This window comes from Phyllobates terribilis, unplaced genomic scaffold (assembly GCF_046119375.1).
Source record: "Phyllobates terribilis strain yellow unplaced genomic scaffold, ASM4611937v1 Scaffold_11__3_contigs__length_659146591, whole genome shotgun sequence".
NCBI lineage: Eukaryota > Metazoa > Chordata > Amphibia > Anura > Dendrobatidae > Phyllobates > Phyllobates terribilis.
In genome coordinates this window covers 510790102-510805717 of record NW_027362771.1, presented here as the reverse complement: position 1 = coordinate 510805717, position 15616 = coordinate 510790102, and positions in this window count along the sequence as shown.

Genomic DNA, 15616 nt, shown 5'->3' with positions numbered 1-15616 from the left:
CTTTCAAGATATGCACTTATTTTTTCCACCAGGAATTTTTTAAAACATCTTCAGGAAAAAAAACACTCAATAAAGTCTTTATTTGAACAACAAAGTGGAATAGCAAGAGGTTTCAAGTGTTTTTAAACAGTTATTGAGACTTTTGAAGCCGATCCGTTCCAAATAAACTTCTCAAAATACTCAGTGTGAACAAAACTGTGAAAAGTAAAACCGCATAAGTCAGTGAAAGTATAATACTTTAGCAGCCTCAGCTAATTTCACAGTTGAAATCCACGTAAAGAGTTAGTTCACACATGCAAAAATAGCAAATCAGCATAAAAATCCACTGAAAGTGCCCAGTATTTACTACAAATTTCCCAGTATGCATTACAAAGTGTGAAATCCAGAGGGAAAATCCACAACATAAATTAACATGCTGAAAATTTCCCTTCCAGATTTTTTCTTGCAGGCGTGGAACATATTAGGGAAAATGTGTTGGTTTTTAAAGCTGCAAATCCAGATGGGAAATCTACAACTTATCCTCTACTTGTTGATCTCACAACTATGACATTCACCTAAACTCCCACAATGAACGTTTTTTTGTTCCCTGTCTAAACAAAGAAAAAAATCCTCATAAATAAAAAAAAGAAAAACATAGCAAACTTTACAAAGATTTCAGATTGTGTTTAATAGCATTATGGAAAAGTGGAGATTTAAAGGGTTTCTCCTATGTTCTGTCTTTAGGAGTGTCGGGTGGAGGTACTGTTCATGGGAATACCACTTCAGTAATAACCAAATGAGGAGATTTAGCTGGGATGCACTGTCTTTGATCTGAGGGTTTGATCTAGTCAATATTCTGTAAGTTAAAGAAGTTACATTCAATGACTTTTTAATGTTCATGCTTCTATCACTCCATCATTACTTTTTCCACAAGAATGCCAGAAGATAACTTAGATGAATTCACTCCAGGACATAGTTGGAACTGTCTTTAGTTCTATGCTGCATTATGTGGTCAATGTTAAATCTCATCTATTGTATTTTTATTTGGGTTTTTTATATTAAAAATGTTAACAAATCATGTCTTCATTTATTTATTATTTATTCAAAATACAATTTTAAAACACGTCAATGTAAATTTACCAATGACTGTAAATAATACATGAAGAGACTTCACATTCTGATGTCAGAGTACTTGGTGATTATGCTGAATTATACATGTATAAAGGCACTACTAGATTATTTGCAAACAGGTTTTCTCTATACCAGCCACTTATTGACCAATGAGATATACACTGAACAAAAATATAAGCACAACACTTTTGTTTTTGCTCCCATTTTTCATGAGTTTAACTCAAAGATCTAAGACTTTTTCTATGTACACAAAAGGATTTTTTCGCTCAAATATTGTTCACAAATTTGCCTAAATCTGTGTTAGTGAGCACTTCTCCTTTGCCAAGATATTCCATCCACCTCACATGTGAGGCATATCCAGATGCTGATTAGAAAATTGTGCATATGTCTGACTGTGATATAAAAAGGGCTGTTGGAATTCGCCCATGAAAAAATTAGCATAAGTAGGGGCCACATTGGTCCCCATTGCGGTACCCTGGTGTTGACCATAGCACTGGTCCTGAAACATAAAATAATTACGATACAGTACAATCTTAAGTAAAGTCTCTCCAAGGTTTCAGAGACAGCATTCAAACCGTTCTCATGATCAAATGAGGTGTAGAGACTATATACGTCAAATGAGACCAGTGAGGCACCCTCGGGGAAGCTCAAATCTTGTATTTTATACAAAAAATCCAGAGTGTCAAGGACAAATGATCACATCTTGGTGACACTGTCATGCACGACACAATCCCAAAAAATTGTCCAAGGGCTGAAGATCAAGTCAGTGCCGGCAACAATGGTCTGGCCTGGAGGATTCTTAAGCCCCTTGTGAATTTAGGGGAGTATATACAATACAGGGGTGTTGGGATTAGATAGTACAAGAAAAGAACAAAAAGTATCATCAATTAGACCATTTTCCCAGCTGCAAAAACAACAGAAGAAATGTCAACTTGTACTTCATATTTAGGACCTTGATTTAAAGGTACATACACTTCACCATCTGATAATTGATGTTTTATTTCATCAGTGTATGCCTGTTTGTCCTTAATTACCAAAGCTTCCCCCTTATCTGCTGGTTTATATATAACTGATGTGACATCTTTAAGGTTGCGGAGGGCTCTATGATCACCGAGTTAAATTAGGGCATATCAATGGAGGCTTAATGTGGATCTTATTCAGTTTTACCTCTTCATCAACCAATTTAATGTATATTTCTATACTGCTTTCTGCAACAGTTGCAGGTTTTTTACTTTTGCATTTAAGTCCCATGGCATCCCCCCTTATAAAGTATAATAGTGTTATTCTTTGATGTATTGCAAGGAGATGTGACCTCATCCTGGGATTTGTTAAAACAAGAAAAGAGAGTCTCTTATCAAGGACACACAGTTCCTCCTTGGTCAGAGTCTTGGATGAAATATTGACCATTTGTCTTGGAGAGTCTGCCGTGGTGGATTCCTCCATGTTTGTGGAGAATGAGCTTGATTTCCTCCTTTATGTCCGTGTCCTCCTCTTGCCACACCTACTCTTCTTCCTCCATTTCTGTGGCCCCTCAAAAAACTTGTTGCTAAAAAAAAAAAAAACACCTTCCAATGTTTCAGAGTGCAGAATTAGTACTGCAAGCCGCATGTGGTGACAGAGGTCTATCACTGGTGGTCTGCATTTAGGAAGGTATTTCATGCTTTTCGGTTTCTGATATTGTCAGGAGTATACCCGGCCTGATGTATAGTCATACACATTCCTTGCCTATCTGCTTTGCTTCGTCGATTCAATGCTCAAAATAAACTTTATCATGTTTTTCTTTCAGGATTTTAACATTTTCAGCTGTCATGGACTCATGGAATGTTTTTTTCCAACGTATCACATTGTTTTTGCATACCTTATATTTCCACTTGCAAACATTCAGGGTTCAGTAATATTATGTTAATGGAGTATTTCTTGGATATTTTTTCAAATTTTCTACAATAAAATTGATTATTTGTTAAGAGATTAGTACACAATTGTGATTGCATTCCCCGCTGGACCTTACAATATTTAGCAAGTGTCTATAGTTGAAGTTGTAAAGATTGAATCCTCCATTTATCATTATTCCAATCTGAAGTCGTCTTCTCTATAGATAGTTTGGTATGGAAAGAATTAAAAAAATGATATTTTTGTCTAAACCTAAATGTTGCACTTTTCCTTGCCTAAAATGTTGTAATTGAAACAACATAATAACATTATTAAAGGGGACACCTTCAGACACTCTCGCACAGTCAAAAGTTATAAAACCAAGGAATACTTACTCTTGTGGACTTCGCTATATAGGGGAAACAACCCTGGAAATAAAAGCCAGAATAGGACAGCACAAGACAACATTAAGGTCCAAAAGCACCTATCAATCCTAGCACACTTTGCTGAGGCAGGACATAGCATGTCCCAACTCCGCTATCAGGTCATAGATAGTGTTGAGCCACCCCCGTAGTGTTCGAGTTCGGTTCGGTTCGTCGAACACCCGTGTGTTCGCCGAACTGTTCGTCGAACTGTTCGTCGAACACCTTCGAACACCGTTAAAACCAATGGCAGGCAAACAAAAACACATAGAAACACATAGAAAACACCTTCAAAGGTGTCCAAAAGCTGACAAACTGCTCAGAAGACACAACTAACACATGGAAAAGTGACAAGTACATATAGTCATGCGAAAAGAAAAGAGGTGGAGGAGTAAAAGGAGGGGGAGACACAGATATAGGCATGTCATGCCCTTCTAAAATCCAAAAAGTGAGAAGCCGAGACGGCCAGTCCGCTCCTGCCCGTGCCACCTCCGTGTCGCCGGGTTTGTGCCAGAGCCGCGGTGAACCCTGACGGCCAGCCCCCCTCTCCCAATACTGGTGCCTGTCCGCTGGTGGGTCGAGAGAGCCCCCCTGTGGTGGAGGCAGCTCTAAGCTTTTTAATTTAAATTGTCTCTCTAATTTGAATGAATACACTTTAAATCCATTTACAAGGATCTATTGGAGGGCAAGTCTCATGCCAGCAGCCGCGTAATTCCAGCTCCAGTAGCGTCCACTAAAGCTGCTGCAGTTAAAAAGCTTTTATAAGGATCGAGCTCGGCTGTCCACCGCAAGGCATCCTAGTGCCAGTCCCAGCCCCTATGCCTTGGGGTGCCTCCTGATGCTCTTCACTAAGTATCCCGTGGTCCCGAAGCATTTCCTTTGAAAAAATTAAGTGTCCAAACTACAGGTGGTGTAGCTTGCTTAACAGCCGGGATAATCCGCTGACTAGCAGACACTGCTACTAGGCACAAAGTATTTCCTGGGCTAGATGCAGTTAAAAATTTGTAAGTAGATACTCTCGTTGGATGCTGAGAAAGCATTCCATAGAGTCTCCTGGCACGCCATATATGATTCTCTTAAAAAGCTTGGGGTAGGGGTCTAGGGGACCCTTTTATAGCCAAAATCACGGCCCTGTATCACAATACGTCACCTAGGCTGAAGATAAATGGAACTGTAGCACCGAGGGCTCGGTTGCTACAGACGTATTGCACCTCACCCAGAGGTGTGATATCTCACTCTCAGATAAGGATGGAGTGTGGATCAGGACCCGACACCTGCATGCATTACACCACATTGCCGTGGGGCAGGGCGACCAATATGCCCCTGAGATGGGCACGACAGTCCCTGTCCCTGGCTGGAGTGGGGGGAGGGAACACTGAGGAAGGGGAACCCTGCAGTGCAGGAGCAGGGAGGAAGCAGTTCCTGGGTGCATTGAGAAGGGAGTATAAAAGGTGGGCACCATCTTAGTTCAGTGCAGAGAAGTCTGAGCAGAAGTGGCAGGGAGCAGGGGCTCTGCATGAGCTCTGCTCCGGAGGCGGGCCTAGTAACAGAGGCCCAGGCCTGCAAGAGGGAGAAGGAAGGAAGAGGAGCGGAGAAGGCTCCAGGAACGAGGAATGAAGGGATCCCAGGGGTGCGGACGGGCGAGTCGCCACCGCACGCCCGAATCCACCTGCGTGGAGGGGTCAGGCCAAAGGGGGAGACCGGTCCCCGAACTAGTGGAGGCAGGAAACGACCCTCAGCTAGAAACCGGAGGCTCTGACATTTTATGTGGCGCAGCCCCTTGCTCCACCCGCTAGGAAGGCACCACATAGGGTCAGGGAAACTGGCGCCAAGTTTACCAAGAGGAGGCCCGAGGCAGCCGGACAGAAGTGTTGGTAAGAAAGGCCAGACAAAGGACACACAAAGGGGGTCCTGTGAAGCGCTCCAAAGTTATCTGGGAGTTGTCTGAGCCCCTCACCTGGTGAGCACAGTACGACGTGGGCAGCCGTTACCTGCAGACGTGGTCTGGATAATAAGAACTGTGAGTAAAGGCCCTGAACTGCATCACTGACTCCGTGTCGTTACTGCTGCTGCCCTGCACCATCACCCCCATCCTCCGCATACACTGCCCTGAGGCTATACTCCTCCCGTGGGGAGTTATGCTACGCTCTGCTGCACCCACAACACCAGCCTTAGCGGTCTGCCCTGTAGCGGCGGTTCACTCTGACCGCAATCCACGGGTGGCGTAGTCGGACATTTAAACATCAAAACCACATAAATAGTTCCGCCACTGGTTTGACCGCCCTGAGCCACGGAACCGGATCGCCGCCACGAAGACTACAACCACCAGCATCCACCAAAAAGGGTCCGGCTCCGGGTGTCCCAAGGCCCAGGGGGTGCGTCAGAACATTTTCATCACCTTTCACAATCACCAATGGGACAAGGCAGGGATGTCCTCTGTCCCCTCTCTTATACATCCTAGTGACGGAGCACCTGCTCTCATCAATTCGCCATAACCCCAATATTAGGTGGATTGAGGTGGGAGGCACCGAGTACAAGTGCTCTCTATTTGCTGATGATGTCCTAGTATATATCACTCAATCACATATATCCATCCCTGCTGTTATGGCTGAAATAGATCACTTTGTTACATGGTAAAATTTTAAAATCAATGCAGCGAAGTCTGAGGCCCTCGATGTCTCCCTCCCTAAATCCATATAGGATTCCATCCAGTCCAACTTTCCCTTTGCCTGGCCCTCACAGGGTATCAAATACTTAGGAATTCCTATTCATAGAGACCTCTCCCATCTATGTTATCTTAATTTTGGGCCCTTTATTGAACAATTCCATACAGACCACGGTTGGCAAGTTAGAACTGTAAGATTCACTACGTGAACCACTGGTGTTTTGTGGAAAAGCACATGTACACCGCGTTCCAAATTATTATACAAAAAGTGTTTAGGAGTGATAAGGGAAGAATTTGTTTGTTTGTCAGTTAAACTCATTGATGGTGATGTGTGTCAGGGCTCTTTATATCACTGTAAGCAATTGCAGACACCTGTGCTAATTAGTTTGGCAGGTGTGTCCAATGAAAGGCAAGACTACTTAAGAAGGCTCTCTCACATTATTAAGCAGCCTACATTTTCTGCCAAAATGGGAAAGAAAAAGGATGTGTCGGCTGCTGAGAAGCAACAAATTGTGGTGTGTTTAGGTCAAGGCATGACTACAATCAACATTGTGCGATGATCAGGATGAAGTGTCTTGGCAATCAAGAAGTATGTAGCTGATTCACAGTACACACGTGTGCGTGCTGATAAGGGCAAATTGAGGACTCTTTCCTACAGGCAATTACGTCAGGTTGAAAGAGCAGCGGCAAAAAAGCCTTGTCATAGCAGCAGACAAGTTTTTGAAGCTGCTTGTGCCTCCAACGTCCCCCGAACAACAAGATGCAGGGTCCTTCAGAGGTTTGCAGCTGTGCATACGCCATCCTGTCGACCTCCTCTATCCACTTCACACAAGCAGAAACGGCTCCAGTGGGCCAAACATTACATGAAGACTGATTTCAAAACTGTTTTGTTCACGGATGAGTGCCGTGCAGCGCTCGATGGTCCAGATGAATGGAGTGGAGGATGGCTGGTTGATGGACACCCCACGCAAACACGGCTACAGCGCCAACAAGGAGGAGGTGGAGTAATGTTTTGGGCTGGAATCATGGGGAGAGAGATTGTCGGCCCCTTTAGGATCCCTGAAGGCGCTAAAGATGAACTCCATAATGTATGTGGATTTTCTCAAACAGCACTTCCTGCCATGGTTCAAGAAGAAGAACCGTGTATTTCACAGCAAGATCATTTTTCTGCATGATAATGCACCATCTCATGCTACACATAAAACATCTGCATCTCTGGCTGATATGGACATAAAAGGGGACAAACTTATGGTGTGACCCCCATGCTCCCCTGACCTCTACCCCATTCAGAACCTTTGGAGCATCATTAAAAGGAGTGTCTATGATGGCGGGAGGCAGTTCACATCTAAGCAACAGCTCTGGGAGGGTATTCTGTCCTCATGCAAAACAATTGAAGCAGAAACCATCCAAAACCTGACAAATTCAATGGACGAGAGAGTTCAGAAGCTCCTTTCGAACAAGGGGTCCTATGTGAAAATGTAACATCACCTAGAATAAAGTTTTGAGTTGAAAACTGTTTGATTTCAGTTTCTAACAACCTGCTAATGCTTATAATTTCAAAAATGACCATTTTTTTGGTCTTTATTAAAATGAAAAGGTTGATCGAAAAGTTTGGGGGATCTAAGAGTGTGGCAACCCAGTAGTCATGATTACTTCGAATTCTGACAATATGAGGGTCATGCTGCAGGTAGTGCAGCAAGAAGGCACTTATGTGTCTTGCGCATCTCGGAGCCCCAAAATTATTTTCCGGGCTAGATGCAGCTAAAAATTATTTTTAATTTTAAATCTGGTGAAGCTTATTATAGATGGCCTAATAGGATCAGTGCTGCACACTGCTACAAAGCCCAAATTATTTTCCAGTCAAGATACAGATAAACATGATTAGTAATTTGAAAGCTTAAAACGGTTGGTAGGGTGATTTTAACCAATCATCAAGCTTTTACTCTCCCCAGGATGACACAGGGGTAGAAAAGTCGTTTCGGATCCATGATTTGTTCATCTTTATGAACGTGAGTCTGTCTACATTATCAGTGGAGAGCCGCGTGCGCTTATCTGTCAGCACACCACCAGCAGCGCTGAACACACGTTCAGACAGAACGCTGGCTGCGGGGCATGACAAGATCTCCAAGGCGTAAGTGGCTAGCTCCGGCCATTTATCCAGATTGGAAGCCCAAAAAGAGCAAGGGTCCAGTGACACAGTCGTGGCTTCAATGTTTACTTGGAGATACTCCTGTACCATCGTCTCTAGGCGTTGACTATGTGTCAGACTTCTTGTCTCCTGTGGCCTTGCAAAGGATGGGCTAAAAAAGTGGTGAAATGATTCCGCAAAATTGATGTTACCAGCAGATACTGTGGTTCTGTTACGGTTTGAGTGCTGAACACTTGACGGTCCCACGGTTGGCAAGTTGGAACTGTGAGATTCACTACGTGCACCACTGGTATTTTGTGGAAAAGCACATGTAAGATTCTGCAACTGTCTCTGCTGATACTCCTGCATGCGTGCATCCCTTTCTATGGCAGGAATAATTTCTGCAAATTTACTTTTGTACCGGGGATCTAACAGTGTGGCAACCCAGTAGTCAGGATTATTTCTAATTCTCACAATTCGAGGGTCATGTTGCAGGTAGTGCAGCAAGAAGGCACTCATGTGTGTTGCGCATCCAGGAGCACCAAGTCCCTGTTGTGTTGGTGGCGAGGTAACAATCATGCTTCCTTCCTCTGTCCTCTCCCCCCAACCTCGCACAACAGAAATGTGATCAAGGTCTCCCTCATCTGATGAGTCTTCCATCAGTTCGTCCTCCACTTCTCCCTGGGCTCCTGCACCTTCCTCACTAGTTTGGCTGCTACCATGCGCCCTGGTTAAACCATCTCCCCCACCCTCACATGCCTGCCGCCTTGGTGCTGCCGACCGTCTGGACCTTGCAGATGTTAGCCCTTCCGCATACAACTCCTCCTCCTCTACTTCCTCCACCTCCTCTTGTGCCACCACCTGACTCCGAATTCTGTTTAACATGTGCTCCAGCATGTAAATCACCGGAATAGTCATGCTGATAATGGCATCGTCAGCACTAAACATCTTCGTCGCCATTTCAAAACTGTGCAGAAGGGTGCATAGGTCCCTGATCTGAGACCACTCCTCCAGCGTGATTTGCCCCACCTCTGAATCTCGTTGGCCCAGGCTATACGTCAGAACGTATTGCACCAGGGCTTGTCGGTGCTGCCACAGTCGCTGCAACATGTGCAGAGTTGAATTCCACCGGGTAGGCACATCGCATTTTAGCCGGTGAAGTGGCAGGCCCAACGACTTCTGTAGAGATGTAAGTCGCTGAGCTGCGGGATGCGAACGGCGGAAGTGAGCACACAGCGACCGTGCCCTCTGCAGAAGGCCATCTAGTCTGGGATAGTGGGCTAAAAATTGCTGGACAACCAGGTTCAACACGTGAGCCATACAAGGCACGTGTGTGACATTGCCCCGGCGAAGGGCCGCACCCAGGTTTGCAGCATTGTCGCACACGGCCTTCCCTGGTTTCAGGTCCAGTGGAGACAACCATTCATGAAATTGGTTCTCCAGAGCTGACCACAACTCCTCAGCTGTGTGACTCACATTTCCCAGACATTTCAATGTAAAAACCGCCTGATGACGTTGAGCCCTACTGCCAGCATAGTAAGGAGGTGTGCAGGATCCCTTCTGCGCAGTTAGAAAGCTTGTGGCATGACCAGACAGGCTTTGGGTGCAGGTGGAAGACCGAGAGGAGGTTGAGGAGGCAGAAGCAGTGGAGGAAAAATGACATAAAGAGGATTGACGCACAACTCGTGGGGACGGCAAGACTTGGACAGCAGCCCCTTGTCCTGCTGTCACCATAGTTACCCAGTGCCCAGTCAGCGACATGTAACGCCCCTGTCCATGCCTACTCGTCCAAGTGTCTGTGGTGAAATGCACCCTGTCACACACAGAGTTTCTCAAAGAAGCGGTGATGTTGTGTGCGACATGCTGGTGGAGCGCAGGCACACCTTTCATTGAGAAGTAGTGCCGACTGGGCATCTGGTACTGGGGCACTGCGACGGACATAAGGTCTCGAAAATCCTCTGTGTCCACCAGGCGGAAAGGCAGCATTTCTGTAGCCAAGAGCTTGCAGATGGTGAAATTCAACCTCTTAGCTTTCTCATGGCTAGGAGGAAATGGTCTTTTACTTGTCCACATCTGAGGGACCGAGGGCTGGCTATTGTGCTTAGACGGGGTTGATAAGGGTGTCCCCGGCAAACTACCGGTCTGTGAGGAAGATGCAGGCGGACATGTTAGGTTGCCTTGATCCAAAGGTGGTGCTATCGATGTCGGACAGCGCTCAAGACCAGCTGGTGTTACCACCTCCAAAGAAAATGATGACCTGCCAATCACGCTGGCTGTTGCGGGTAAAGAGGTGGCAGGTCTGCGCCCCAAAACAGGTGTGACTGCTGTCCCCCCAGTCACAGAGGATGAAGAGGCCGCGGATGCACAAGATATGGCAGACGGTGGTTGGCCCGGCCGGCTAGACCGCATTGTAGCACACTGAGCTTCCCACTGCAACTTATGCTTCATGTCCATGTGCCGGTTCATGCATGAAGTACTCAAACTATGTATTTTTTGGCCTCTACTTAGCTTTTGCTGACAAATGTTACAGATAACACGAGTTGGGTCATCTTTATCGATCTGAAAAAATGCCCAGGCTATGCAAGGCTTAGCACCCATGCGACCTGAAGAGCCACCACGACTTGTGGTGAGAGGCAGAGTTGTGTTTGAGGATGCAGTTGTTGACGTGCTTCCAGTACTACGTCTCTGTCCAGGAAGGCGCAACCTGACCTCGTCGTCACTAGCATCTTCCTCCACCTCCTCTGCTGACCTCATCTCTTGGCTGACTGTGGGTTGACAGTAAGTGGGATCTCCGACCTCATCATCATCACCCTGTGCGTTATCACACCCGTCGTCCTCAGAGCCAACCTGTTCCTGCCCTGACAAAAAACTAAAGTTGTCGCTCCAATCAGGTATTTGAGTCTTATCATCGTCTTCCTCATTGTCTCCACCAACAGGAGTTACAGTTTGGGAATGAGGGTCTACATTATGGTCAGAACCTTCTGCGTCTGGTCCTGGATCCGACTCATAAAGATTCTGGGCATCAGTGCAGATCATTTCCTCGTCTGGATTCACAGAAGCGCTGGAGTCGACCTCTGATTCCCAGGCTATAGTATGAGTAAACAGCTCTGCAGACTCAACCATCTGTTCTACCTCATACTCAGACGGGCAGCTGGAGATTTGGGAGCTGTGAGGAAGCAAGTGCGATTTGGGTGACACCTTTGAGGACTGGAGTATTTGTGATGTTGAAGTTGATGTGGAGGAGAGCCCACTTAAAGGAGCACTTAATATCCGTTGAAGCACCTGCTGTTTTTGTGCCTCATCTGGAATTTGTAGCGATTGGCGTGGCCGTAAGAAAGGGATCTTATCACATTGTCCGCTAAAAGAAGTAGACATTTTAGCTTGGCTGGAAGATGGTCTTTCTTCTGCACCTACCCCACGGACACAACCTTTTTTCCCCTTCCCAACACGCCTATTCCCCTTTCCACCAGCAGCAGGCCTTTTTCCACTCATTTTGGTGGTTAACTAATTCACAACTCTGGAGTTGTTTGCACAAAAAAACAATGGATGGTAACCGAGCAGAGCTGAGTGGCCAAACTGTGGTATTAGGCCAAAACTATTGGCTGGGTTAGATGCAGAAAAAAATTATTTTTAATTTGCAACCTGATGGAGGTCAGTATAGATGGACTAATAGACCAAGTCCCACACACCGCTAGAAGCCCAAATATTTTTTCAGAGCTAGATGCAGAAAATTTTTTTATTCAATTTGCAACCTGATGGAGGTCAGTATAGATGGACTAATAGACCAAGTCCCACACACTACTAGAAGCCCAAATATTTTTTCAGAGCTAGATGCAGAAAAAAATTATTTTTAATTTGCAACCTGATGGAGGTCAGTATAGATGGACTAATAGACCAAGTCCCACACACTGCTAGAAGCCCAAATATTTTTTCAGAGCTAGATGCAGAAAAAAAATATTTTTAATTTGCAACCTGATGGAGGTCAGTATAGATGGACTAATAGACCAAGTCCCACACACCGCTAGAAGCCCAAATATTTTTTCAGAGCTAGATGCAGAAAATTTTTTTATTCAATTTGCAACCTGATGGAGGTCAGTATAGATGGACTAATAGACCAAGTCCCACACACTACTAGAAGCCCAAATATTTTTTCAGAGCTAGATGCAGAAAAAAATTATTTTTAATTTGCAACCTGATGGAGGTCAGTATAGATGGACTAATAGACCAAGTCCCACACACTGCTAGAAGCCCAAATATTTTTTCAGAGCTAGATGCAGAAAAAAAATATTTTTAATTTGCAACCTGATGGAGGTCAGTATAGATGGACTAATAGACCAAGTCCCACACACCGCTAGAAGCCCAAATATTTTTTCAGAGCTAGATGCAGAAAAAAATTATATTCAATTTGCAACCTGCTGGACGTCAGTATAGAAGGACTAATAGAACAAGTCCCACACACTGCTAGAAGCCCAAATATTTTTTCAGAGCTAAATGAAGAAGAAAATTTTTTTATTCAATTTGCAACCTGATGGAGGTCAGTATAGATGGACTAATAGACCAAGTCCCACACACTGCTAGAAGCCCAAATATTTTTTCAGAGCTAGATGCAGAAAAAAATTATTTTTAATTTGCAACCTGATGGAGGTCAGTATAGATGGACTAATAGACCAAGTCCCACACACTGCTAGAAGCCCAAATATTTTTTCAGAGCTAGATGCAGAAAAAAATTATTTTTAATTTGCAACCTGATGGAGGTCAGTATAGATGGACTAATAGACCAAGTCCCACACACCGCTAGAAGCCCAAATATTTTTTCAGAGCTAGATGCAGAAAATTTTTTTATTCAATTTGCAACCTGATGGAGGTCAGTATAGATGGACTAATAGACCAAGTCCCACACACTGCTAGAAGCCCAAATATTTTTTCAGAGCTAGATGCAGAAAAAAATTATTTTTAATTTGCAACCTGATGGAGGTCAGTATAGATGGACTAATAGACCAAGTCCCACACACCGCTAGAAGCCCAAATATTTTTTCAGAGCTAGATGCAGAAAAAAATTATATTCAATTTGCAACCTGCTGGACGTCAGTATAGAAGGACTAATAGAACAAGTCCCACACACTGCTAGAAGCCCAAATATTTTTTCAGAGCTAAATGAAGAAAAAAATTATTTTTAATTTGCAACCTGATGGAGGTCAGTATAGATGGACTAATAGACCAAGTCCCACACACTGCTAGAAGCCCAAATATTTTTTCAGAGCTAGATGCAGAAAAAAATTATTTTTAATTTGCAACCTGATGGAGGTCAGTATAGATGGACTAATAGAACAAGTCCCACACGCTGCTAGAAGCCCAAATATTTTTTCAGAGATAAATGAAGAAAAAAATTATTTTTAATTTGCAACCTGATGGAGGTCAGTATAGATGGACTAATAGACCAAGTCCCACACACTGCTAGAAGCCCAAATATTTTTTCAGAGCTAGATGCAGAAAAAAATTATTTTTAATTTGCAACCTGATGGAGGTCAGTATAGATGGACTAATAGACCAAGTCCCACACACCGCTAGAAGCCCAAATATTTTTTCAGAGCTAGATGCAGAAAAAAATTATATTCAGTTTGCAACCTGATGGAGGTCAGTATAGATGGACTAATAGAATGATGCTATGCCCAAAAGATTTTACTTCACTAGGTGCAGTAAAAAAATTGGTATTCTATACACAGGTGGTATATCTTGCAACACAGATAGGCTACTCCACTGACTAACACACTCTGCAATAGGCCAAAAAGGATTAGCTTTGCTAGATTCAGCCAAATGCTGTGAAAAAAACTTGCACAGCACTGGCACAGACCTGCCTGGCAAAAACTGATAGGAACTGATGTAACCTAGTCCTGAAAAGGACTCCAATTACAATTAGTCTTTACTCCCACAATCTATCTATTTAAGAGCACAGACCTGCCTGATAAAAGTCGTAGGAAATGCTGTAACCTAGTCCTTAAAAGGACTGCAATCACAACTATTCCCTACTCCCAAGCTATCTGTATATTTGTGCGAAAATTGGCTTGAAATTAACAAGGTATAGCGCACACAGCAACAGCGGTGCCGTCTAACACGCAGCTGCAGCAGTGAGAAAATGGTGGCGACGGGGAAAATGGCTTGGTCTTATAGGGCAAGGACATGTGACATACACTGCCAATCACACATGCCCTTGCTTGTGTGAAAAAAAGCACTTCGCTCCGTGTGTGCGCTGCTGATAGGCTGACAGATTGCACCTCCCCACTGCAAATGCGGGAAAGAGAAAAAAAAATGGAGATCTTCATTGTTCCTGCAGAGATCCATCCCCTGCCCCTCCCCCCACCCCGCTGTACACTCAAACTGCGTATTAACATTAATTTTCATCATTACTGAGAAAAAATCCAGTTATGATTTTGGTGCACGAACAGTTATCGAACATAACCTCGAACAGCCGAATTTTTCTCAAATTGTTCGTGTTCGCCGACCGGCTCGAACACCGCCCAAAACAGCTCGAATTTGAGATTGGCGAACAGTTCGAGTAGAACAACGCTCATCTCTAGTCATAGACAGTGTTCCCATTCCAAGGAGAGAGGGTGATCGTTTTTTTTTGTTTTTTTTTTAAAAAGGGAAATGTTTTCCATCAGTAAACTCATAACTTTAGTCTATTATGCTATGATTTTGGAATAACTACAATTTCCCTTTCTTTGGTAGCATTAATCTTCCCTCCCCTGAGGATCTTTATTGAAACCATGGATTGGGTACTTTATTGAATTGTTTACACATCTCCTATATCATGTATGATATGATTGATTGATTGATGTATATGATTATTCTGTTGTTGTTGTTTCAATAATTTTTATTAACCCCTTAAGGATGGAGCCAATTATGTCCTTAATGACCAGGCCAATTTTTACAATTCTGACCACTGTCACTTTATGAGATAATAACTCTGGAACGCTTCAATGGATCCCCCTGATTCTGAGATTGTTTTTTCGTAACATATTGTACTTCATGACAGTGGTAAAACTTCTTCGATATCACTTGCGTTTACTTGTGAAAAAAACAGAAATTTGGTGAAAATTTTGAAAATTTTGCAATTTTCAAACTTTGAATTTTCATGCCCTTAAATCAGAGAGATATGTGTGGCGCCCTGCTGCACATTGGTGCCACAGATCCTAGAGGGGTGCATGGACGTATTCCTCCACAAGAGGCCCTCATAGCATACACACACCTCCACCTTCCACCTCAGACCAGCAGAGGGAGCCCGGATAGGGATATAAAAAGGGAAGGTGGAGCTAGGCAGTTCAGTCTAGTCTGTGAGGAGGTCAGTCTGCTGCAGCCAGAGAAGTTGCCAGTCCAGCCTAGACTCAGGGAGCTCAGGTTAGTGAGCCCAAGGCGTGCCGATGC